The following is a 26,747-nucleotide window of genomic DNA, read 5'->3' as shown; positions in this document are numbered from 1 at the left end:
CCAAAAAAAAAAAAAAATTATGTCTTTTGAGCCCCACCAGGAGTGATCCCTGAGTGCAGGGCCAGGATTAACCCCTGAGCACAGCTGGGTGTGGACCCAAAACTAGAAAATTTAAAAAATGATGTCTTGTGAATGTTTTACCTTTTTTTCCTTTTGAACTCTTCCAACTTCAATGTGCATTTTACACTTAGAACATATCTCCATCTGCTCTGCCAAATTACCCATGCTCAAAGGTTATAGTGGTGTGGGATAGTGGTGTTAGTGGAGGATAGGATTAATAGACAGCATTGCTGGGATCCAGCCCATCAGTTACTAAAAAATCACCATACTCCTTCATGTCCCCACCTCAACAGCCCTCAGGGCTCCAGGTCATTGGTAATTGGGTTTGGGGGGCAGACAGCCTGTATACTGCTCTAGTCCCATCTTCACCTTGTGGAGGTCTGGAGCTGTGGGCAGATCATTGGAGCTCTCTCTACCTCCTCTCTTTCCTTCCCCAGGTGCTATGGGTAGGATGGTGTCTTCTGCTGAGGAGAAACTTTCTGCTTCGAGAAACTTTACAAAGAAGCTTTTTCTCCCACTTTTTCAAAACAAATCTGTCATTTCTTAATTTTCTCCCTGGTACATTTTCCAGCCATTGTTTTGCTAATAATAGCTCTAAGCACACAAATAAAGCTCACTGGTAACGGTGGATTTGGGAAATTGCTACAAGCTTCCTCGAAGCTTTATCCTGCTCCTGTCAGCCATTTCCCCAAGAAAATGGACGTTTCATCTGTGAGAAGCTGCATCTGATTAGTCGAACTTCTCAGCTCTCACCTCCTTCCTGGCTCCAGGCTGAAAAAGAAGAGAAACTTAACTGTACTGCCACCCAGCACACAGTGAGTGTACTTAGGGTATTCCCTCCTTTGGAGGCAGGGTACATTGTTTATATGGCCCTGTTGACCAGGGACTGTCTAAACATCTTTAGTTTTTGCTTAGTTTGTTTGTTTTATCTTGTAGTTGCACCTGCTGTATTCAGAGGCTATTATTGGCTCTATGTTCAGCAATAACCCCTAGAGATGCCCAGGAGATCATATGTGGTTCGAGGGATCAAATCAGGGTGGGCTGCACAGAAGGCAAAGGCCTTATTCACTGTATCATCTCTCCAGTTCCACCTCTGTGATTCTTAAGATTGGCAGACAAAAATGTTTGTGAAGTTTCCCTTTGAAAGGAAAATCATACAAAACTGGGGTCATTAAGTTTACAAAATAAAAAACTAAAGATAAGCTTAATAGATATAAATTTTATAGATGTGACAACAGCAATATAGTACCTGTCTTGTTTTTCTCCTCAGAGCAGGAAGGAGTGCATGATCCACTGTTGCTGAAGAAGAGAATTGGGATTGATTTTTAGAACAATTCTTGTCACTAACATGGATGTGCTGGAGACTTTCATGGAAGGAGTTTATGATTATGTATATGTGCTGCCGAAGCGAGCACAAAATATGGACCACTTCACAAATTTGCGTGTCATCCTTGCGCAGGAGGGAGTTTATGATTATGAATAACATTCATGCCACCTATGTTTACTGAGCACCTGCTGGGGGAATTCCTGGTTAGTGTTTAATTCTGTCCCAGCATTAAATTAAGATATCTCACCCAAATGAGTTTGGAAGTTTGGTTTACCTAACTTGATGTATGGCATTTTTTTGGAGAAGAGGATGAGAGTCAATCAATCCTGGGGGTTCATGGAATACCAAGCCTTTAAAACCATCACCATAGCCAACAGGGTTAACATTTTAACATATTTTTATTTTATTCTCAGGATACTTTGACAGTGCATGGAGTCCACAGTCCTGGAGGCTGATAAACAATAGCTTTAAACTCACATTTACAAATGGAATGTTGTCTGACCCTATGGAAAACAGTAAGAGGGTTCTCACTACATTCAGGACTGAGCAGCCATATACCCCAGCAAATTCACTTTTGGGTATCTACCCCCAAGACAAAAAAATACTCATTCAAAAGGACTCATGTACACTATTATTCATTGCAATAGTCAGTGCAATAGCTAATATTTGACATCAACCTAGATGTCTAATGACAGGAGTGCATCATGAAGAGGTTGTATATATACATATATGTGTGTATATACAATGGAATACTACACAATTATAAAAACTGATAAAGTAATGCAATAATGAAATATGGATGGAACTGAAAGAAATCATGTTAAATGAAGTACACCAGAAGAAGAATAAACAGAAGAGATATAAGTACATCAGCTGTGTCAAGGCTTGATAGTGCTAAATATCCAAAATACACAGAAAACAACACTGAAATCATGAGACCCAAACTTTAAACAACTGGATTGTAAAAAGGTCTCTATTAAGATGGCAGGCTGAGGGAGTGGGTATGGGAGGGAACCCAGAAACATTGATGCAGTTGACGCTGGTAGTGGAATTGGTGCTGAAACCAATTGGTGCTGAAACCAAAGTGGGATAGGTGTATGTCTAAAATTTAACTATGTAAACCATTAAATTAAAACAATTAATTCAGAATTATTCTAAAAGTAAAAAGACCCACTGTACTATCAAGATCCCAACCTCTTGGACCACCAACCACTCAAACACCAATGATCTCAGGACAAGAAAGAAGAAGTGGTAGTTTAGTACGGAGGTTTGAGAACTTGCTCTGTGCTTGTTTGTCTTATCTATTTCCTTTGGCTCAACTTAAACTTTATTTTTTTATGGAAAATAAAAGCACCAGAATGATTCTAGGATGTGCCATATCAGGTCTCACCCAATCACTCCAGAACAATGGAAACAACCACCACTCACAAGAATGTTGTAAAATTCCACCATGTCCTATTCAACAAATCTTGTGTGCACATGGCTGTGAATTTCTCACCCAATGCCTTGCATTTGAAACCTGCTTCCCGGTGTAACTAGTTTATTTTTCATAAGATGAAGGGACCTAACTTTTCGCAGGGATACATATCTAATTCCTGAAACTGCTTCTTCCAACTGCTGTTGTCTTAGGACCATTTGAAACATCTCTATGGTCCCATTTTGAAAAGGTTTTCCTTCTCTTTTTGTACTTCCAAATTAAAAAAAAAAATCTTATGAAGTGAGAGTGGTGGGAAAGAGACAGTTTGCTTTAGTCCCTGCTAGTTCTGCATGAGTGCGCTATTTGCATCTGGTCTCTATTTGTTAACATCAATGGACTATGTTTGCACAATTAGATCGAATTGTAAAAGGGCTTCCATGTTGAATGGCTAACTCTCACCAAGAAGAAAAATCTTTCAAAACCTGGGCTGGAGGGGGATGGGGCAAGCAAAGGATCTCTTCAAGTTCATCACAAAGGCTTTCTGGTTTCAATTTCCCTGTTCTTTTGAAATAAGATCCAGTACCCCCAGCTCTCCACCTATAATGAAGTAGCTGGGACTTGACAGGAAGTGGCGTGGCAGACCACACAAGAACTCATGATGTCTGATGTGGAAGGGAAAAGCTAAATGCAAGTGGGGAGATAATGTGGAATAGATGAGAACAAGGCAAGGATATGTAGCTTCCATATCTCTCCAGGAAAGCCCTCAAATGGAGTGTTCTAGTAATCTCTGAATGAGAAAGGTCTGGATTAGCTCACATTTCTATTCATATCTGGCCACCAGACAGCATCCAACCAAGCCTTTGGAAGAGCTCCAATCCTCTGTATTTTTTTTGCCCCCCCCCCCTTTGAACACAGTTGTCAATGCTCAGTGTTAATTCCTAGAGCTCTGTACTCAGGAGACTATATCATGATGCCAGTGATTCAATCCAGATTGAACCCAGGTCAGCAGTTTGCAAAGCGAGTGCTTTACTTGCTCAACTATCACTTTGACACCAACTCTAGATTTTTTTGCTTTAGGTTTTTGGGTCATACCCGGCAGTGCTCAGGGGTTACTCCTGGCTCTATGCTCAGAAATTGCTCCTGGCAGGCTTGGGGGACCATATGGGATTCTGGGATTTGAGCCACCGTCCTTCTGCATGCAAGGCAAATGCCTTACCTCCATGCTATCTCTCTGGCCCCAAATTCTAGATTTCTTGAGGAGTGTTGTTGGTCTCTAGACTCCTCAGGCTGTCTTCTTTTCACACATATCTTTCCTTTGGTGGCCATATCCATATGGGGCTGGGGTGGACAGGAGACAAGGAGATACTTTCTTCCCAACATGGTGCTCGAGAGGGTAGCATCATGCTGTCAGAAGGATCTAATCCCAACCTGGTGCTCCTTACCAAGTCTGTGCTCTAGCCCTTAGAGTCATCTCTCTTGGACTCTCTTTTCCATTTTTTTAATAGTATTTCCGGATCACCCTCTAAGAGTTTTGTTCTTCTGATAGTGACATTCTTGAACCCAAACCATGTTCTTTATCTACTTAATTGTGACCATCCTTCTCTAATCTCTAGGATAGGAAAATCCCTGGGCTTTAATAGCTGGTTTTATTGTCTTGCTGCATGAAAGTACTCTTGTTTAGATTGCAAGATTCCAGAGGACAGGCCCTCAATTAGTGAAAAGTGAAAGTGATTTCTGGTGACACCTTTCTGTCAGGTTTTTGTCTTGCTAAAATCTAGATTCCTCTGGAAGCAATCACATGATAAGTTATCTATGTTTAGGATGGATAAAGGGATGATCCTGAGCCTGGGAAAACAGATAACACTGAAAGATAGAGGGCACCTTTTCACACCAACATATTTTTATACTGTGTGATAATGTATGATGATAGTACTGATAGGAAGAATTAGTCCCTTCAAGGCTTACTCCCCAGTCCCATAGACTAGAGGACAGGCTGCATGTAGGCAGTACTGACTAGGAGTCTCTGGACTCTAAATAGTAATCTATCTCATCCTGTAACTCCTCCAGTAGGCCCTGTTGATATCACTTTCACTGGTGGAAAAAACAGAGGCACAGAGTTCAAAAGTCACACAGACTAAGGGTGGAAAACTCAGGAAAAGAGTAAGGGTTGTTAACTTTAAAATAAGTTATCTTCATCATTCCTTTCCAACAATAAGCCCATAAATTTCCTCCTCATCTTCCCCATTGTCAAAGACGTACCTCGGGCCAGAGCAATGGCTTAAAGAGCTGAGCATGGGAATTGTCTGCACGAGACTGTGGTTCCATTCTCAGCACCACATTCCAAAATGAGTCCACTAATAGCTGATCCAGGAGGTGTGATCTCCAAACAGAAACTACACATAAAACCAAGCTAGAGGACTGATCTTGATAATTCTAATGAGTTATAATTGTGGGGAATAAATAGTCATCTAAGAAAGTACAAACTGGGACTACTGCGATAGTACAATGGTTAAGGTGCTTGCTTGCCTTGCACCCAGGTTCAATCCCTGGCATCCCATTTGGCCCCCTGAACACTGCCAAGAGTGACTCGTGAGTGCAGAACTAGGAGTAACCCTAAGCATTGCCAGGGTGGCCCCAAAATAAAAACAGAAAGGCACAAACAGTGCTATCAAGAGAGGAGCATGTAAGGCCTTATATGAAGAAGTCTCTCCTCTTCCAATGGCAACCCATGCTTCCCTTATTTTTTTCTTTATTCCCCTCCCTTCTCTTTTTGTTATGGTGGTTGCAGTACCTGTGGTTGGCACACAATTGTCTGTAATGCTTTCAGATCTCTTTTAGCTTTTTTTTTAGTGTTTACTAGGGGTCACACACTTTGTTATGGTGCTCCCACACATTTCTTGCAATGGTCAAAAAATCATACACTTTGCTTTGACCCAGGATTCTCAAAAAGACCACAGGTATTGTGTGTTCCATATGAGTTGCTAGGCTGGGATTAAACCCAATGCATAATACCTGCAACCATGAAACTATCACCGAGGCTCAAAAAATTGTACATTGTGATCCAAGTTTTTAAAAGTACCCAAGGAATCCTTTAATTTTTTTTTTTTTTGGTTTTTGGGCCACACCCGGCAGTGCTCAGGGGTTACTTCTGGCTGTCTGCTCAGAAATAGCTCCTGGCAGGCACAGGGGACCATATGGGACACCGGGATTCGAACCAACCACCTTTGGTCCTGGATCGGCTGCTTGCAAGGCAAACGCCGCTGTGCTATCTCTCCGGGCCTGAATCCTTTAATTTTTTTTTTTTTTTTTTTTTTTTTTTTTTAGTTTTTGGGCCACACCCGGCAGTGCTCAGGGTTACTCCTGGCTGTCTGCTCAGAAATAGCTCCTGGCAGGCACGGGGGACCATATGGGACACCGGGATTCGGGATTTGAACCAACCACCTTTGGTCCTGGATCGGCTGCTTGCAAGGCAAACACCGCTGTGCTATCTCTCCGGGCCCGAATCCTTTAATTTTTAACATGTTCTTCTGGGGGTGCTTTCCTTCCATACTCTGGATGAAATAGATGATCATCATGGCAAACATTATATAATTTAATGCAACTATTTGGAGTAAGGATGATAAGGAGGATGAGTTGAGAAAGTGCATTTTTTTTTTTTTTTTTTTTTTTTGCAGTGCACTTCAAAAGATGAACTCGTTGGATTGGAAATGAGCATTGGCTTCCTGGAATCTCAGGTGATTGCCCCACAGATCAAGTGAAAGAAAACAACCAGTTTATCAGAATGAGAGTTTGGAAGGCACCCAATGAGTACTCATGTTTGTAGAAGCACAGCGTAAGAAAGATCTAGGGTTGGTAATTGTTGTTTTTGGGGCCACACCCAGAGGTGCTCAGGGCTTACTCTTGCCTAGATGCTCAAGGATCATTCTTGGCTGGGTTTAGGGGACCATACAGGGTGCTGGGAGTTGAACCTGAGTCGGCATTCTACTTGCTGTACTATCTCTCCTACACCTAGGGTTGGAAATTAAATTGACTGCTAATCAACTGAAGATACTTACTTGCTAAACTCTATGTGAGACATTACAGGAACTCCCACAGCCTACCTGCTTCAAATGAGCCAATCCAGCTCTGACAATCCAGGAACATTCAGTGGTTCTATCCCGAGGGGGTCAAAGCAGCTGAGACTTGCCTAGGAGGGCAGCACTGATGGAAAAGATTCTGCTGGATTCTTCTGGGGAATGGTTCCTTTCCTTCAGCATTAGAAATCAGCAGCCAAGGGCAGAGCAAGCATCCAGGCATTCATTCTGAGCACCACAATCTCCCTTGTGAGCCTGGAAGGTTCAGACATGTTGTATTTAATGCTCTTCATGTAGTTTATATAAAAGAACTAGCTCTTTTGAAGAACATCTCTTAAATATTCAAAATTGTCTTTATCATTTGGGAACTTTGGTTTCTATGATGAACTCTGCAGATTCCCCAAATTTATTCTTTCTTCTCACCATTATCACTAAAGATCGCATTTTAAATCATATTTTAAATTCTTGTATGTAAATAGCATGGTTTCAATATTTTGAGATTTTTAGAACTGCCAGTCACTGAAACTTTGATAGCTAATTTGTTTTACTCTATACTTGTACAAGTGCAAATGGTATAATTGTTTTCTTACTTTGCAAGATATTTTAATTTTAGACTGACCTTGACTTACAGACATATCCAGTGCTAGGAAAAGTATCATGGCTGATATGTTGGGTTGTTTCTCCTTTCTGTCATCCATGTTTTTAAGTTGGAGATGCAGTAAGATTCTATCCAGCCAAAATATATTTAAAATTAACAAAACTTGGAGAGGTTATTTTTAATTCTGAAAAGGAAAGAGATTGTTGGAGGCTTTCTTTTTCTCTTTGCTTGCTTTTTGAGAATGACTGAACCCATACTTGGTAAAAAGCACACATATAGTGGGATCAGATGTCAACTTTAACCTCCTTATTAAAGAATTCTAGGGATTAGGGATGTAGCTCAGCAACAGAACTTGCATATGTGAGGTCTCTGGATTCTACCCATAGCCCTGAAAAAAAATCGGAAAAGCCCTTGTAGCAACCATTGACCCAGGGAGCAAGGAACTCTAATTATTCACACCTTCTCTGGGGAACATTTGAACTTACCAAGAGGCCTTACTTTAATATCTGTGTTGTAATGTCAGCTTTTTTCCTTCAGGATCTTTAATTAAAGAGTTATTTCTTGGGGCCGGCGAGGTGGCGCTAGACATAAGGTGTCTGCCTTGCAAGCGCTAGCCAAGGACGGGCCGCGGTTCGATCTCCCGGCGTCCCATATGGTCCCCCCAAGCTAGGGGCAATTTCTGAGCGCTTAGCCAGGAGTAACCCCTGAGCATCAAACGGGTGTGGCTCCAAAAAAAACAAAAAACAAAACAAAACAAAAAGGGCCCAGAGAGACAGCACAGCTGTGTTTGCCTTGCAAGCAGCTGATCCAGGACCAAAGGTGGTTGGTTCGAATCCGGGTGTCCCATATGGTCCTCCGTGCCTGCCAGGAGCTATTTCTGAGCAGACAGCCAGGAGTAACCCCTGAGCATCGCCGGGTGTGGCCCCAAAACAAAACAAAACAAACAAACAACAACAACAAAAAAGAGTTATTTCTCTTTACCTCCCTCCCTTTGTTGTTGTTGTCACAATGATTGGACATCAGACATACCTGATCGCTGCCCACTGGTTATGGGCACACACTTGGTTGTGTGATTACACACACAGAGGTTCCAACACCAATACTGGGAACTGCACTAGGCAGTATGTATGTGTGTTCGGGGGGTGAGGTGAAGTAGGTGATGGGGATTGAACTCATGGTCTCATAGTTGCAAGACTAGCATTTGACAGCTGCGTCATATCCCTAAGCCCCATGAACCAGTTTCTTTTTAAAGCACTGTATTCAGGTATTGTGCCCTTATCAACCTAATCCTTGGCAAGGCGTTGTATATCTTCAATAATGGTAATAGTAACTATTGCCGTTAAGTGACCCTGCAGCTCTCTGTATCTCTAGCCTGGACACTCTATTCATAGCCATATTTCCCTTGGTGAGATCAGACTTCTTTCCCATAGCACTGTGGCAAGGAGCACCCTATCTTATGAGAACAAATTCTTTTCGCGTGGAATGTGAATATTAATGGTTCCTTTGTTGGGAGAATTTTAAATAAGATCATTGGCCTGCCTTTATATCTTCCCCAAGGCACTGCTGTTTGAACACTGCATGTTCAATATCACTCTGAGTTCACACACAAGGTCTTGAGGAAACTCTGTTTCATATTCGAGACAGTGCTGATGAGGTAGGTAGACCAACCATGTCATTTGGACCAGGGCCCAAGGGGACCCCCCCACATTATTGGTCTGAGCAAATTGGTACAGGAAAGCAGCAAAAGATATCAGTAGCATGGAAGGTCCTGACTTAAATTCAGCAAAGTCTTGCCCCTCACATTATCTTCAGAAAGATCAGTCAGATCCAGGGGCATTAATCTTTTCAAGTCTTTGTCCCTTTTGAGCCTCTTGGAGAACCTACACACCTGCTGATCCAGTAATACTTTGCCAATTCCTACAGTCAAGACAGGCTATTGGTCACTTTTGTTATATCATCGCTGGTCAGTCAACAAACATCTCTCTCATGGTGGTAAACTGCATGGACAGCCTGACAATACCAGCCATGACTATTAAGTGTCCCAGCGAGCGAATGAAGAATCCATCCCCCACTTTGCTGGCCCTTTGGTAAGAAACAGGGCGTAGCCGGCAGGCACAGTCCTTGCGGGAACTAGGAGTGCCTGCGGAGGAGACAGCTGATCCCTGGCAGGGTTCAGCGTTACCTCCAGGGGCGAGCCAAGCTCTGGCTCTTGGAAGAACAGTTCTCTCCACTTGCAAGCAGAGGCAGGGCGCACAGGAGGGGCCCTGGGAGGCTGGGAGTATGCTCCAAGCAAATGTGAAACTCAAGCTCTGAAAGCTAAGCCCCAAATCCAAATATGCTGTTGCGCAAAGCGTTCGCAGATTGGCTCGCGTTTGATGATCGTATGAGGTTACTTGTTGGCATGTGCTGAGTAATCCCCTGGCATGCCCAAGGCCCGTCAGTGGCATTCCTTCCCAAGTCCCCACTGGACCGGCAGCCTGGCTCTGGGGGCAGGGTCCACTGCTGTCCAAGAGGCTGTCGTGTCCATGAAACATGAACCCCACCATCCTGATGTGCTGAGGTCATCCCACCAGCTCTGCCACCTTCGGGGATGACCTGACCTGGAAGGCAATTCCAACGAGCGTTTGATGGACCTGAGGAAACGCTTTAAGGGATTTTTTCAGAGAACTGTTGAAGTGAGGAATAGTTGTCTGTCATCAGCTGCATGAGAAAAGTTAAAAATCCCTGCCAGAACCCTGGAGACCCAGGAGATAGATGGCTTCTCTCTCGGGAGCAACATTAGGCCAATTACAATGCTCAGCATTTCCCTGGCGCTCAGGGTTCAGAGCTTTCTGAGATCTGTTTGTTTCTTTAGCTGAGTTTCTTAAACACACACCACCCCTTGTGGAGCTCTCTGGGCCTCCACCCAAAAGGGAAAGGATACAAAGAGGAGGAAGAAAAGACAGAGCAACCGGCTCTACCCAAAGAGAGGAAAATGAAGCCAAACATTGCAGCGTTTCATTATTCTCCAAAAGCCTGTCAATAGTCACAATGGGGACAAATGAAAAACAGCTAAAAATGTGCAGCCATAGAAGGCCGGCCAGACAGTCCGGAAAAGCAGCAGTCGTTCAATTCATGCTGTAGATTGTGGAAGCAAGTTTAATGACATGGAAACATATAGACCATGTTTAAAAATTTTATAAATCTGAGGCATCTTGATTTATGATACTATTCATGACAGGGTTTCCTGCATACAATGCTACACCCCACATTCTTCAGCAGTGTCTGCTTGCCTTCACTGCTGTTTCAATGTCCCCCGCTTCACCCCAACGCTCCCAATATCCACTCCTCTCCCCATTCCCCTGCCATGGTGAATGAACTCATTTCTGTAGAGCAGTTTTTGGGTTCTGTTGTCATTGGTCATCTTAAATAATATATTATTAAACGAAGCTAATTAAAAGACATCATGGACACTACAGTCATAAAGGTGAATTTTTTAATGTTATATATGTGTATGAAGAAAAGACCAAAATGATATGAAAATGTCAAATGTAATATATCTAGGTTGGAGTAAATTATATTTTCCCCCTTGAACGTGGTTCTATTTTTTTACATATTTATTGTTATAATTAAATAAACAAACCTAACAACACAATGGCCAAGCAACACAGGAATGTGTGGTCTAAAATAAATGGCCTCAGCAAGAGATCATAATCCTAAACAAGAGATCATTCCTGCATATATAAATTTATAATTTAAAAATTAATTTAGAATGTCTTTGCAATAGTTCTACATAGAGTTCAGCTTCCCACTTGTTTCCCCCTTTTTAAATGTCTGGAACATTTAAATGAGTGAGCAATTTTATTTGTTAAGCCAATTAACTTGGGGGTTGGCAGACCAGTAGGGCTTGGGAGATTAAATCACCTGTACACCAGAGTACGAATCTCTACCTGCCTATTGTAAATAGGAAGGGAAATGAACCAGCTTTGGATTATTCCAGTATTCCAGAATACCAGAAAGAAAAAAGAGAATAAAAGGGACTTGATTTAATTTACCCTTAATATTATGAGATAAAGATCCAGAGATCTGAATGCTCTAATTCTGTATCTAATGCAGCTTTAACTATGTGTTGCATAGTAGAAAAGAGATATTTATACAAGAACTTTTCAAAGAGCTCTCATTTTGCTAACCTCCTGGTTTGGCCTCAGCAGACCCTAGAGGGAATGAAGTAGGTTTTAAGTTCCCCTATTGTTACTTACTTGTTTGTTTGTTTGAACATACCTACCAATGCTCAGGGCTTACTCCTGGTCCATCACTCATGGCAGGGTTCAGAGGACTCTATAGAGTTCCAGGGATGGAATTCGGGTCAATCTCAAGCAAGGCAAGCACTTGACCTACTGTACTATCTCTCCAGTCCCTTTATTACATCCTTTGCTGGCTCTATATGTTTGCTCAAACATTTGGTTTCATTATTTCATACAGTTCTCACATGAACTCTGACACTTGGAATAGTATTGTGTTCAATTTTTTTCAGATGAATAGTCAAGGCTTGAAGAGAATGAGTAACATGTCACAGGCCCCACAACTAAAATAGGATGGAACCAAGGCTTGAACCTGCATCTAGCTCCAGCTCCCTCTGTTTAAGCATTACAATCTTTCTTAGAGGATTGGGGCATCCAGTTTGCCCATAAAATAACATTTTAATGGGTTTTCCTTTCCACTTGTTGCCTGAAATCGAGAAATAGTAAGAGAAATGTCAAACAAAGTAAATCAAGAATGACACTGAGAATGCAAACTGGTGTCAGGCAGGGTTCAGGGGCCCCACTCTGCACTCAGGTCTCCGTGCCAAACACTGGGGTAAAAACAAAACAAAACAAAACAAAACACCCCATCCAACCACAGCTATTCTCACAGTTGGCAAAGAAGTCACCTGGCACTTTTCCTCTGGGGATTCTGCATGTCCCAAACACAGTGGTAAGCTGCTTGCTCCCAGGTATTTTTATTTCTTATGTAATTGTGCACTGCTTTCAACTCGGCCAACACGTTAGCACTTGCAGGTAAGGCCGTCTCCTTTTCTCAGTTCAGCACACAATGCACTGAGTCATGTGTGGAAGGGCCGACAATGTTTTTATTGTGCACGAGGCCCTGCGGGCCTGCTCATCCCATCCTCACATGTGTGTCACCAGCGTGGGACAAGGCCTTTCTGGGGCCATGTGGGGACATCTGAAGGAGGAACTGGAGGCCATAGGGAGTGGCGAGTTGTCCTTTTACTCTTTTCATCAGCTGCCCAAGCTTGATTCTCCCGGACTCTGATACTACAGTCTCCCTTCCTGTGTCCACCTGCTTCTCCAACCCACCTGCTTCCCCTTCCCCTATGTCCAGCGCCTCCCTTTCTCTGCCTTTCCTTTCACGCTTCCTTCACATTTCTCTGCCCTGGCCCCTCTTGGCTTTGTTTCCCCTCCTGGGGCCCTGGAAGCCTGCGCTAGCGCCACTATTGTTCCTGCTAGCTCAGAGCTGGTCCCCTTGCACTTTCTTCCGTTCTCCCAGAGCCTCTTCTGTGTTTCTCCCCGCCCCCCACCATGAGTCATTTCACCCCCTTTCTCTACTCAACCAGACTCTTTCTTTGTCACTATTATATCCCTGCTCCACAAACAGGCTGCAGGCGCCGTCTTGAACGTGCAGATTCCATGTACTGAAATGATGCGGTGCTTTGGCCCAGGGGCCCTGCTGCCTGGAGAAATGCAGCACTGCTGCTGAATGAAGAGAACTGGAGGGCGTCATCTCCCCCGCACAACTCAGGTTCTTTGCTAGTCAACAGGGTTCCAGGCTGTATGCCTCAACGTACAGGTGACATGGCCGTGAATCAGAATTTCTGTGCTGGTGTCCTTGTTTATTGTGTGACGATGATAATAGCACCTGCCCTATTGACGTGCTGGGAAGGTCAGTAAACAAACATAAAACTTCTTAGAATCATGTCAGACACAGAGCTTTCCCAAAAAGTTGTCCTTCATGAAATTATTTGTAGAGAGAAGATGCTGAGAAAGGTCAGAGACATCGCAGAGTGGTAGTTTATGCCTCTCTGTTCTTGCTCTATGCACTTTGGCTGCTCTGGTGCTAGGAGGACATCAAGACCATAACCACAGATTCTGTTTTTGAGAGAACTCTGTGTTGCCCTGTGCCCTCTGACCCCAGTCACTGCAAATGAAAACTAACAACTATCATGACAAATGTAGTGAGTGAGAGAAATAAAATGCCTGTCTCGAATACAGGAAGGGACTAGGGGTAGAGGGATATGAGGATATTTGGGGTGGAAAGGTTGCACTGGTGAAGGGGGGGGGTGTTCTTTTTAATGAACGAAGCCCAACTACAAACATGTTTGCAATCATGATGCTTAAATAAAGATATTATTAAAAATTAAGAAAGTAAAACATAAGTGTTGGGGAAAGAACTGAAACAGAGGACAGAAGAGAGCACAGAGGATAGGACTCATGTAAAGCATCCATTCCTGGCATCACTTGGACCTACTAAATACAGTGGCAGGAAAGTAGAGTGGGGAGGTGGTGTGGGAACCCTAGTCGTTCTGTTTGGCATTGAAGGGTCCCAGCAGCACTGCATCCTGTGGTCCTTGAACTGAAATAATGAATGGTTCATTCATGAGTGCTCATTCCTAATCACCTCTGGGGATGGAAGGAAGGAAGGAAGGAGAAAAGCAAGGAAAGAGGGAGAGAGGAAGGAGAAAAGGAAGAAAAGAGGAAAAGAAAGAATTAAATGAAAAAAGAAAGGAAGAAAGGAAGGAAAAAGGAGAGGGGGAAAGTGAAAGGGGGAGCTAAATAGGTGAGGAACAACAAGGCAGGTCTTCTACATTGTTGACATTGCTTTTGTACTGAGTTTAGAGGTGCAGCAATCATGTCTCCCTCAACAATTCTGCCAACTGACATTTTACAAATCATGTAAATTTAATTTTCCCTTAAAATTATATAGATACTTCATGTTATTTATATGGCTAGAATATTTAGATGAGGGTTTAGTATTTTATAAATTATAGCTCTTGTTTTATTCTTGGGTTTTGCTTGGTTTGTGTTTTTGAAATCAAACCCGGGGCCTTATTCTAGTCTGAACCACTGAGCTCCTATCCCATCCGGTTTGTTTTATTCTTGCCAGGTTCATCTGATCACATTGTAGAAAACTCAGAAAAGAAAGGAAAACTAGTCTTGAGTTCATCTTCCATTGTCACTTTGTGTGCTGATTTTGCTGATTTTAATGGGCTATAAGAGCTTCCATCTTAAATGGATTCCATGGAAAATAATTTTAGAAAGTGATGGCTCTTAGAGTTGTTTGGCATTTCCCAACTACAAGAAAAGGATGTGCTTGGATTCTCCAGCAATGTGAAGAAACCCAGATTATCGCAAATGATCTTCAGGTCAGAACATTCTCCTCCTCCTTTAGTGTGATAGTGTGAGCATCAGTGACCTTAAAGTTGTTAATTTCCAAGAGTGAAATTGATAGGATACATTTGTCATCAACCAACTCAAAGGATGCCTCAGAAATACTTGGATTCCCTTTGCTCAGGACTGAGCTGTGAGGCGGAGAGTTGCTAACATGCAGGAGGTGAAGGCTGGCTGGCGGCTCTCTTTTTTTTTTTTTTTTTATGACAATAGCAGTTGTCTTACTTTTCCATCTTTGGAAACTCAGCTTTCCATGCAGTGGGTTCCCCTGAAGTGTGGGCTCCCAATATGCAGCGCCTTGTTATTCTGTGCATTTACTGCCCCCTTTCCACCCACTCCCAAATAGTCTTCACATAAAGCCACTTAAAGCTTTTATTTCACAGAAGAAAGAATATGAATATGACTAAGAAAAGCTTTCAATTTAGAAAAATAATTTCAACTCCTTAGAGTATAATGTCCTAAAGGGCAGGAGAACTTTACAGCAGCAATAAAATTGTCAGCTTTTAATAATAAGCAGCATTTTCATGGCACTTTGTCATTTGCAAAGCCTTTTTTTAACAGTCATTATGTATTTATTCACTTGTTTACATATTCTTTCAACACCAGGACCACATTATGGCTTTTGTAGGTCCACAGCACTTTTGCTTTCTTGGGTCCCTTCCTCCATTTGCACTCACACACACAAAAAAGCCCATGAAAATAGTTCAGTAAATTTTTGTAGGTTCTAATCTCTCTCTCTCTTTCTCTTTCTCTCTCCCTCCTTCCCTCTCCCTCCTTCCCTCTCCCTCTCTCTCTTCTCTCTGCCCTCTGAACACACCTATTCCAGCTACATTTGAGCTGAGGTAGAATAACAAGGATCAATAGACATGGCTCCCCTCTAAGATGCTGCCCAGCCTCTATTCTGATGCTTGCAACAGGATAAAGAGTAGAGTTGTCAGTGTACCCACAAGTACAAGAGGTCTGCATTCTGTATTCTGCCCACAGCCAGAGGATGGCTTTATCAGTAGATGTGTCGCTTGACTAGCTCTTGAACCTACACTTCCCAGCAATTGTGTGTTGGAGGCTCAGTTTCAAAGTTTAACATTTTTGGACTGGAAAATCAACACTGGGCCAAAGAAACAAGTCCTGTGCCACACAGGGCACTTGCTATTAATATCAATACATGGAGATATATAGAAGTTTATATTCTAGTCAATATGCCGGGCTTTTTTGTTTGTTTGTTTGTTTGTTTTTGGATCTTACCTTGCTGTGCTCAGGGGTTACTTCTGGCTCTGTGCTCAGAAATCTCTCCTGGATGGGCCCGGAGAGATAGCACAGCGGCGTTTGCCTTGCAAGCAGCCGATCCAGGACCAAAGGTGGTTGGTTCGAATCCCGGTGTCCCATATGGTCCCCCGTGCCTGCCAGGAGCTATTTCTGAGCAGACAGCCAGGAGTAACCCCTGAGCATCGCTGGGTGTGGCCCAAAAACCAAAAGAAAAAAAAAAAAAAAGAAAAAGAAATCTCTCCTGGCAGGCTCGGGGGACCATATGAGATGTCAGGGACTGAACTCGGGTCCTTCCAGGGTCTGTCCAGGGTCCGTCCAGGGTCATCTGTGTGCAAAGCAAACACCCTACTGCTGTGTTATTGCCCCAGCTTCCGTCAGGCATATTTTTGCGAGGAACTTAGGATCTGCAGCTATCTCAATGTTCACTAACAGTATCAGGTTAAGTGGGTTCTGGGGGTGAAGGTGGATACACCTGACCTACAAAGTGGGCTAGAAGCTGGTTAAAAAGGAAGACCCAGGTATTCAGTAGGTTGCATGGAACATATGAAACTTTTCCTCCTGATTCACTGAAACCATATCAGAGCAGACAAAAATTCTTTTCAATACTTAAGACAATCTACTGAGTAAGATGATGGTAACTTTTTTTTTTTTTTTTTTTTTTTGTGGTTTTTGGGTCACACCCGGGAGTGCTCAGGGGTTACTCCTGGCTCCATGCTCAGAAATTGCTCCTGGCAGGCACGGGGGACCATATGGGACGCCGGGATTCGAACCGATGACCTCCTGCATGAAAGGCAAACACCTTACCTCCATGCTATCTCTCCGGCCCCAATGATGGTAACTTTTAACTGCATTTATGAAAAAATTATTCTGAACATTAATTACAATTTAGCAGCACATTTAATTGCGGGTATTCATGAGATGCCAGCCAAGTTATTATACATTTGCTTTCCCTTTACTTGTGGACAATAATATTAAATAGACTATGCAGCCGATAACATCTTAGATAAACCCAGCTTCCAATATAACAGTTATAATACATACAAATTATGTATTAAAAACTTGTATATGACCAATTAAATTTAAGGAAACAAACAGATACACCAGCTGCCAAGCTCTAGTGATTGAAATCTACCACTTAGGAAAATAATCACAAGTAGTTAGGAGTTTCTAAGGAGTAGACTGATAGTTTTATATTTATTTTTAATATTCATAGCAAACCTACTGTGTGAGTGTTATTATCTCCACTCTAAAAATAAAGAAACCAAGACTTTAAACAACTTGCCATAGGAATTGGCAGAGCTGTGATAAAAATGCAGGCACTGAATCCAATCATTCTCCCTCACCACCAATTGCTGTGCTCAGGGGACCAATGTATGTGCTGTAGATTGAACTGGGGTCAGCTGCATGTAAAGTAATCTTTTGTTTATGTGTGTATAGGGGAGGGGCATACCCAGCAATGCTCAGGAATAACTCCTGGCTTTGCACTCGGGAATTGTTTCTAGCAGTGCTTAAAGAACATATAGGATGCCAGGGATTGAACTTGGGTTTGCATCCTACCCACTGTACTATCTCTCCAACCCCCGCAAGACAAACATAACTTTTTACCAACTTATTGTAACTTATTACTTCTCTGCTGCCTCTGTTCTGTTTAATTTGGGGTGTGGGCTATACCTAGCCATAGTCTAGGAGTAGCTCTTAGTAGAGTTCAAGGAACTATGTGGTGGTGCCTGGAATTGAACCTTGACTCCTGCACATTTTTCAAACCCTTTGAGGCACCTCCCAAGTCTAGGCTACTGGTACTCTGGTCAGTTGCATACAGAGTAACTTGATAGAATGTCTCACGGGTGACTGTAGAACAGAATGGGAAACATTTGATACTACAGGAGCAACACAAGGGTTCCAAGTGTTTGGCCTATGGAGAACATGTACTTTGGCCAATCAGTCCAATCCTCAAAAATTTTTTATCCCTAGTAGCTCTCATCTACTAGGGATAAGAACTCATACATTTTACAATACAGGGGCACCTCCCACCTTGAACATATGTCATGTGGTCCCAATTTAGACTCCATGTGATTAGACAGCAACTGTCCAACCTTGAACCCTAGATCCCAGACATAGAACTGACACAGTTCTCCACAATAGCTCCAGGAACCAAACTCTCTCTGGGACATTCTTAATACTGCTCTGACACCAACACACTCCAGTTTTGATATGACATCTTGACAACGAGAAAATGGCAACAGCTCGGTCTAAGAGCAGGTTGTCTTACCTCACCACGTAACGATAAGATGAAACCAGAAGACACATCATCCTTTGATCTGTGCAAAAGCCAAGATCACTAACTACAGAAGACTGACTGGACAACCATGCCTGGGCAGAACCTATCCTGGGACCAATAAAAAAAGACCCTAGTCTAGGCTTTGGCCTATTACCTGTGCAACAGCCAAGATGTCTAATTCCAGAAGTCTGACTGAGACAACTGAAACTGAGCAGAACTTCTGGAAATGTAACGAAAGACTATCCTAGGCTTTGCCCTAGGATCGGTGCAAAGACCAAGACCACCAACTACAGAAGACTGATTAAAACAACAGTGATGGAACAGAACTTCTAGAACCATAAAGAAAGACTCCATCCTAGGCTCCATCCTATGACCTGTGCAAATACCAAGCTCTCTAGTTACAGAGGCCTGATTTTATCATCCACAACTGAGAGGAAAGTTTTCAGACTTCACAAAAGGACCTAGAGGAGAGAATAAGAGCAAGTATGGAGCCTGTAGTTATTTCCATGACAGTATACTTCTAGGGCAGAGAAACCCTATATCTCTTAGGCCAAGAAAATTCCCTTTCTAATCTCCCAGATATTTACTGTGTCTATGCAAAAAAAAACCCCACAAATTAATTTTTTTTAATTATTTTTGTTGTTGTTGCTTGTTTTTTTTGTTTGTTTTTTTTGTTTTGTTTTTTTTTGTGCTTTGTTTTTATCTCAGGACTGTGGTTATTGTTTGGTTGTTGTCTTTTATAGCTGTGGTGCTTATTGCTGTGATGTTTTTCGGTTTTTTTTTTGTTTGATTTTTTTTCTTGTATTCTTATTATGTTTTTCTTCCTTTTTACCTTTCTTCTCTTAAATTGATATTTATAGCGTCTAGAAGGACTCCTCCTGGTTTTTTTGCTTGTTTGATTTGCCCTCCCTTCTTTTCTTTCTTTCTTTCTAACAGAACCACATAACTTGAAACATCTTGTTCTGCCTCACAAATTGAGGGAGAAATAATGGAGGGTACCAAGACCAAACAGTAGTATGAAATTGAGTAGAACTAAAAAATGATCAGACTTAAACACCAAATCCAAAGCCAGTGACAATAGAATCAATATCCAATCTACAACAAGCTAGACACAGAGGGGACCACTTATACTAGCAGCCCAGGGAGCAACGGAGGGGGGTATGGGTTGCATGCTGGGAACAGGGGTAGAGGGAGGACAACATTGGTGGGAATGCCCCTGATTCATTGTTACTATGTACCTAAAATATTACTGTGAAAGATCTGTAATCTACAAATGGTGGTCAAAATAAAATTTACTTAAAAAAATTGGGGGGGGGCAGAGAGGTAGCATGGAGGTAAGGCATTTGCCTTTCATGCAGACGGTCATCGGTTTGAATCCTGGCATCCCATGTGGTCCCCCATGCCTACCAGGAGCAATTTCTGAGCATGGAGTCAGAATTAACCCCTGAGCACTGCCGGGTGTGACCCAAAAACCACAAAAAAATTTTTGGGGGGTCACACCCATTGATGCTCAGAGGTTATTCCTGGCTATACACTCAGAAATTCTTCCTGGCTCAGGGAAACATATGGGACACTGGGAATAGAACCCAGGTTCATCCTGGGTCAGTCGTGTGCAAGGAAAATGTCCTACCACTGTGCTATTACTCTGGCCCCCCATCCTTAAATTTTATCTACCATAGTGATGAGACAGGCTTGTAAGGTAAAATATAGATTTCTCTGTTAACTTTGAATTTCAGATAAATAACAAGAATTGTTGCTTGTTTGGTTTAGGGCCATGCCCAGGATTTACACCTACCTTCTATGCTCAGGGATTATTCCTGGTGGGACTTGAGGGACCATATAATATGGTGCCAAAAAATTGAACCCAAATTGACTGAGTATAGGTTAAGTGGCTTGCCCACTATCCTAATTTTCTGGCTTCTAAATGACACACAAATTAAAAAAAGTTAACTATGTTTCAAAGATTGCATTCACATACTTAGAGTAAAAAAATCAAAGTGCCTTTTTTTTAAAATCTGCAGTTCTCAGTTAGTGGGTGTTTTGTGTTGTTTTTACTGACAGTAGAAAGCCGGTTAGCCAGCTTGATAGTATAGACATAATCCACCTCTTCGTTATTCCCCATTACCCTCCAGTACTCGGGGATCACGGGCACCTTAAAAAAAATTACATGAAGACTTTGTTTCAGTCCCAACTTTTTGGAAATCTAGAGTAAAATCCAACTGGGCAAGGCTTTGGTCAGGCAGATGAGTAGCCATAAAGGTCTCACAACCTTCTTAAGACAAGCATTGCTAACATCATGAGACCCAAATTGCGAATAAGACAATCATGGCTCCAGGAGGCCCATCCATTTGCTGGAGCTCATACTCAACTGCTTTGGCACTATCAATTTCTTATCAAAGGAGAGATCTCTGGGCTATCCTTGAGAGACACTAAGGCATTATTGGAATGAGCATTAATTGGTTAGATAATCATTGATTCATGTAATAATTACCTCCATTTGTTGGAAGCAGCTCTCTCAACCACACAGTCACAGGGATGTAGTGACATATGCACTGAGAGAATTGGTCTCAAAGCAGCAGTAACAGCAAGATGCCCAATTCTTGCCACTTTATCCTCGTTGGAATAACCAAAGTTAAAGCATGACATTTGCAACATCAACTCTTCCGAATATAACCAGCACGTTTATTTATTTTTTTGCCATACTGAAGGTGTTGAGGATCTATTCCCCTCTCTAAGGTACAAGTGATGATCCTATGAGCAAAGCATGAGCTCAGTCCACAATGTTGTCTCTCCAGCCCTATTTTAACTTCAATAGATAACTAAGTAATATATGCTCATTCTAAAGCAATGATCAATTATAGAAGAGGAACTCAGAAAGCCTTGAGATTATACTTGACTTTGACCCATGTCAGAAATTCTGTTCCTTTCTTCATGCTGTTTCCTTGCATAGTTTCACCTCCTAAAATATTTTAAAATATAGAACGATATTCATTGTGAAAAATAGTAGACGGTAGAGAAAGCTGTGCCCGAATCTTTGCACCTGGTGAGTTTATAGAGGATTGAAACTTTGTAGATTTTCTAAAACCAAGCCGAATCTTGGCAGCAAATGCAAGAGCAGGTATTCTTTTGTTGTGTAAATCCTATTAAACATAACCTCTGTTTTGTTTCCCTTCCTCTACTGGAATCTCCATTATGAAGGAGGGGGATCTACAAGGAACCATCTTGTAAGAGGTGAGAAAAATCTCTCCACGAACAAGCGAGACATTACTGGAACCAGCCACCTCTCCTGCCTCTCTCCAGCAAGCCTCTTTTCTGCAGCAGCCCAGGGAAGCAGATGGATCAGATGGCTGGCTCTGGTTTCCTATGGCTGCCTGCCCAGTCCCTTGGGCTTTCCAAGGCCCCACCTTCCACCTGGCCCATGACCTCTGACCTTGGCCCTGTGACCAACACGGTGAGGGGGAGTAGACTGGGGGTAGGGATTGAGGGAGGGAGGAGAGTAGGTATCAAGCTGCCTGGGCCCAGGCCACACATGAAAGAGTCGGTTGTTTCCATTCCTCATGGCTCACTTGTGCGGTCCTGGGAGCTGCAGAACTGGTATTTCTCCAAATCCTGCGTGCTCACGTGGCTGTGTAGACAAGCTGTACTTACAGTTGTACATGTGTATATGTGGTGCACTGGAGGTGGCAGCCCGGCTTCCAGTCCTAGTTCTGCTACCAACTAACTCTGGGACTAAAGGCAGCCCTTTTATATCTCAAGAGCTTCAGTTTTCTAATAATCTACAGATGGAGATGGAAAAATCCCTGGAGGTATGTGGACAGACAGGGGCTAAAAGAGAATTTCAGATTAGGGGCTGACTAGCGAAAAACCAATGATGCCTTCATGATCTTCTTCACCACCATACCCAGGGCCGACTAAAACAGTTCCATTGCTTACTGACTTATATTTGTGTATTTTCACATAAGATTGTCTTTGGGGAGGGGGCAATTTTCCATTGGGTCTAAACACCAATGAAGTGACCTCCCAAAGGTATTAAAATAGAATTTCATGATATCCAAATAAAAGTTCTGACTTGACACCTGGCCATTTTTAAGAATCGCAGTGCTACTTAGGAGGGTAAAAATGATGAGCTATGTGATGACAAGTTTCTGATACTAAAGATGCTCTTCAGTAGCCTCCCCTAGGGGACATATAAAGTTTCCAGAGCTCAAGCCCCCTCCTTTGTTACACCTGAGAAAGGTTCTAAAGGTTCACATGTGAATTATTTAGCCACTGGTGCTAACTGGAACATAGCTGTATAATAAAGTGCCTTGGAAACATTTTTGCATGTAACACAAGGCTCTTTCAAATTAAACATATTTTTCTCCTTTCAGATCAGTAGTTATTCTATGAATTGGGTCTAGACAGCTTAGCAGTTAAGGCCACTGGATTGGTGAATTATTCATGTAATCTACATTTCCTGGCTGCTGTGGATAATTGACAGGTGTCATGTCATCTTTTACAAATGTTCCACAATTAGGGAATATATATCAGGGTTTGACTTTGCCATAATACTCCTTTGCAAGTCAGTTTTATATTTTATTTACAGCTTGGTGGCATCTTTTTTTTTTTTTAACTTGGCTGCCTACTTCTCTCACTTTCAATTCCAAGCCTTTTGCTCCACTTAATATAACCAGAAACATTTAAATAATAAGGCTTCCTCTCAGTTTGCTAAAGGCAGTCTCTCACTGCTGCCTTGTTTTATTCATTCAGCCATTATGGTAGTCAATTTCTTGATTTAAGAAAGCTAGGATGAAATGCAACTGTTAGGGAACCATGATATAAATCTGTTTTTATGACCTTTTTTGTTCACATGGAAAAAACTAAAAGCAAATCTTCTCAGGTTCTGACACAAGTTGTAAACTGAGGAGAGAGTTAGCTAGTTAAAGAATATAACTTAATAGGAGCAATGGAACATTTCAAATCTCCACCAGATTTACTAAGTTTCTAGCCATAGGAATAAAAGCCAAAGTGAATTTTATCAGACAGAGAAATAAACTTGGAACTGATAACCTTGAAGACTAATAAAGAAATATGTGCACATACATATAAAACATAGTGAAATGAAATTTCACTTTGAAATTGTCCAGTCTTACTTTTCTTTGTGTGTGTGTGTGTGTGTGTGTGTGTGTGTGTGTGTGTGTGTGTGTGTTAGGTCACACCTGGCAGCGCTCAAGGGTTACTACTGGCTTTATGCTCAGAAACCGCTCCTGGCAGGCTCGGGGACCATATAGAATGCCAGGATTTGAACCAACATCCTTCTGCATGCAAGGCAAATGCCCTACCTCCATGCTATCTCTCCGGCCCCTTACCTTTGTTTTTAACAGGAAATTGAGGTAGAAGTTTTGCCCATCATCTCAACCATAGTTTCCAACCTTATTGTTCCTGCAGACTTGCAGTAGAAAAACCCTGATTAGGAGGGAAAACTAAAAGCTGGATTAGTTACTTCCTACACTAGCAATTCAAGCTCTGCACTGCCAGATCCTTCCTGGTACCTCTCCAGAATCCACTTGCTCTTCTGCTACCAACACTTACTTGCTGTTCCTTGGAAGAACTGCCCTTTCTCATTCCCAGTTGCATCATTTGTGTGAAATTATCTTATGCCTACCCTCAAAGTGAAATGTATTGGCTAGACCCATCATTTTCCTAATGTCTAAGAGACCTACATCAAACCCGAGAGAGATATTGGCTTCCCACTTAGCATAGATGATGTGAAGAGGATTTCTGCCCCCCCCACCCCTAAGTCGGGTGATAAAAGTTCAGAAAGGCAGTTGCTAATACAGTTATTTTTCTGCCTGTGTGGAAGGAGTTGAATCTACACAGAGTGGGTGTAAGAAAATGGATCATGTGACACCCGAGACAGATTCCACAACACACACATATATACAAATGAGCAAAGAGAGCAAGCCTAGACACATTTATTTTCTAAACTCAACAACTTTGAGAAGGAAACTGCAAGACAAAGTAGATGCACTCACAGGTCATTCCTAGGTGACATATCTGGCCAGCCCGTGCTATGACAGTGTCTCTGGACTACTAGATTAAACCTGGTCTCTGGTTTAAGCTCCCTGAATTAAGTTGTGATTCTCTTTTGCCTATTCAGTTTTAGTGACAAGTTCATTTCAATGCTGTTGCCAATTTGAAAATGGGCTGTGACTGGAAAGGCAGCTCCCCCACTACTTGTCAAGCACCCCGCACTCCTTTCAGAAGAAGCTGCTGTTTAACCTTTTGTATATTGACCTGCTTCAGGTCAGGGTTTCCCACATAGTGAATTGACTCTCTTGTGGCAACCTGTTCAAAGTCAGTCCCGGTATGAGGGTTGATGAGAATGAGAGAAAGGAGAAAGAAAGTCCACTGAAATTGGTTTTGTAACTTGTAGCTAATAGTTTTCACTGGCGCAAACATGCTGATGCCTAAATGTGTTTTCTGAAATCTTTCTCTTACAGGGTGGGACATTTCCAAGCAGTAATGAGAGAGGGACAGGTCAACGCATCAGCTGAATGCTGATGCAATGCTCAGATCAGTGACAGTGCTTCTAAGGAAGCACAGCAGAGCTCACAGGGCCTCCAATGGCACCTGGTGGTGCCTGGTGGGTGATGTGCTTCTAGAACAGAATGCAGGGCTTTCTCTGGCAGGCACTTTATTCCTTTGAGCTATCCCCTGGGCTCTCTATATCATATGCTAAATATTCAACTAATTGTTAAAAATTTATGTTTAATGTTTTACTTCAACTAATTTTTAATGACTTGTGGAACAGTTACAGTTTGCAGAGAAATTCCAAGTTAATTGTCCCATTTACACTGATATTCGAGCAAAGATATCCAAGGATTGGAGAACCTAAAATAATCACCTGGGCTCTTTGGGCTGATATATAGAAGTGACTGAGAGAAAGTACCCATCCTCCCACTGCGACATACACACACATACATGTCTGCACACATACAGTACATTTTTATTGCTTACCAAGTTCTATGGTATAAATGTCCTAGTGAAATCCAATTTGGAGGCTTGAGCCCAACGTCATTGACCACGGAGTTGGGGAAAGGGTCCTGGGCTCTCCTACCTGCCACCAGCACCCTCACCATGGGGAAAAAAATCAGACCCAGACTTCTGTCTCCCGTTCTTTATTTGCTCTTGGATTTTTGCACTGACTGTTCTCAATGTGTGAGGCCCTTTGTTCTGAAGTCTACTCTGTCCTTCAGCACCAGAGGAGGATGTCTTTATTTGAGATTTCTTCAGGGCCAGAGATATAGTTCAGGGCTTAAGGATTTTGCCTTGTATATAGTTTACCCAGATTAGTTCCTCAGTACTCTGTAGGGTTCCTTGAGCACTGCCAGGATTAATACTGAGTACAGAGACAAAAGTAAGTAAGCCCTGAGCACCACTGAATGTGGTCCAAAATATCATTGCTCCTTCTCCCTACCCCACATAACCAAAAAATAAAAAGAAAAGATCTTGCTCCAGTCCAGGGCTATAATGGCTACTCCAGACCAGGCATTACATCTGGAGACTAAGCCCACTTTTGCAGGAACTATTTGCAAGCCTAAAATTTGCTCTGACTCCCATCTTGGATATGCTTCTTTCCTGTCTCCAGTTCCCCTGCCTGCTTCTACTTATCTAGCAACTGATTTAGGTGACACAGCCAGGACCTCAGTTCAGCCTGCAGAGATGCAATGTGCACCTCAGGCAGTGATACAGAAAGGTGCTATCTTTACAAATCCCCAAAGTAGAACCTGAGACCTCAGAGTAATTCTCTGTCTTAGACCTGAATATTGGCCATGTGATGGCAACTGTCTGTGCAGGTCTCTTGACACTGCTGTTAAATAGGATTCCCCAGTGTGAAGTAATGGGTTAAAACGTTTGCTCACATTCTTAACCTCATGTGGAGGTATTGACTGAATCTTGTGCTAAATTATTTGACTCAGCAGAGAGAGAGAGATCGAGAAAGGTTGAGTCATGTGAAAACCCTGCTATTGGCAACCTAATTTCCAGTCCTGAGGCTTAGGTAAAATTAGCACAGCTTTATGGAATTCCCTTCCAAACTCAGACTTACTGTTTGCAAGCAAATACCGTAAAATGACCCAGGGCACAGCATGGCAACCTCTGAGTACTACTGTGCATGGCCAATATAGAGAGAAAAAATAAGAATGCCTTTTAGTAAAATTTCAGCACAGATAGTAGGTTACTTTTAATAGGTGACTGATTCCCTCCCCTGTAATTTAGGGAAGTGGGGTCTGATGACATCACAGTACAGGCAATGTCTAATTCTAC

The 26,747-nt window shown here is 42.4% G+C and overlaps 1 long non-coding RNA gene across 2 annotated transcripts in view; it reads left to right on the top strand.

Moving 5' to 3' along the window:
• LOC126001558 (uncharacterized) overlaps window positions 1-26,747 on the top strand; it is a 998,123-nt gene that overhangs the window by 555,305 nt on the left and 416,071 nt on the right. Inside the window, exon 1 of one of the 2 annotated variants that reach the window (XR_007492879.1) lies at window positions 8,272-8,294. The exons of the other annotated variant lie outside the window; for it this stretch is intronic. This is a non-coding gene — a long non-coding RNA (uncharacterized LOC126001558). Of the gene's footprint in view, window positions 1-8,271; window positions 8,295-26,747 lie in introns of those variants that run through there. 2 annotated transcript variants of the gene reach the window in all.

This window comes from Suncus etruscus, chromosome 2 (genome assembly GCF_024139225.1).
Source record: "Suncus etruscus isolate mSunEtr1 chromosome 2, mSunEtr1.pri.cur, whole genome shotgun sequence".
NCBI lineage: Eukaryota > Metazoa > Chordata > Mammalia > Eulipotyphla > Soricidae > Suncus > Suncus etruscus.
This window is presented reverse-complemented; position numbering and strand designations above follow the sequence as displayed.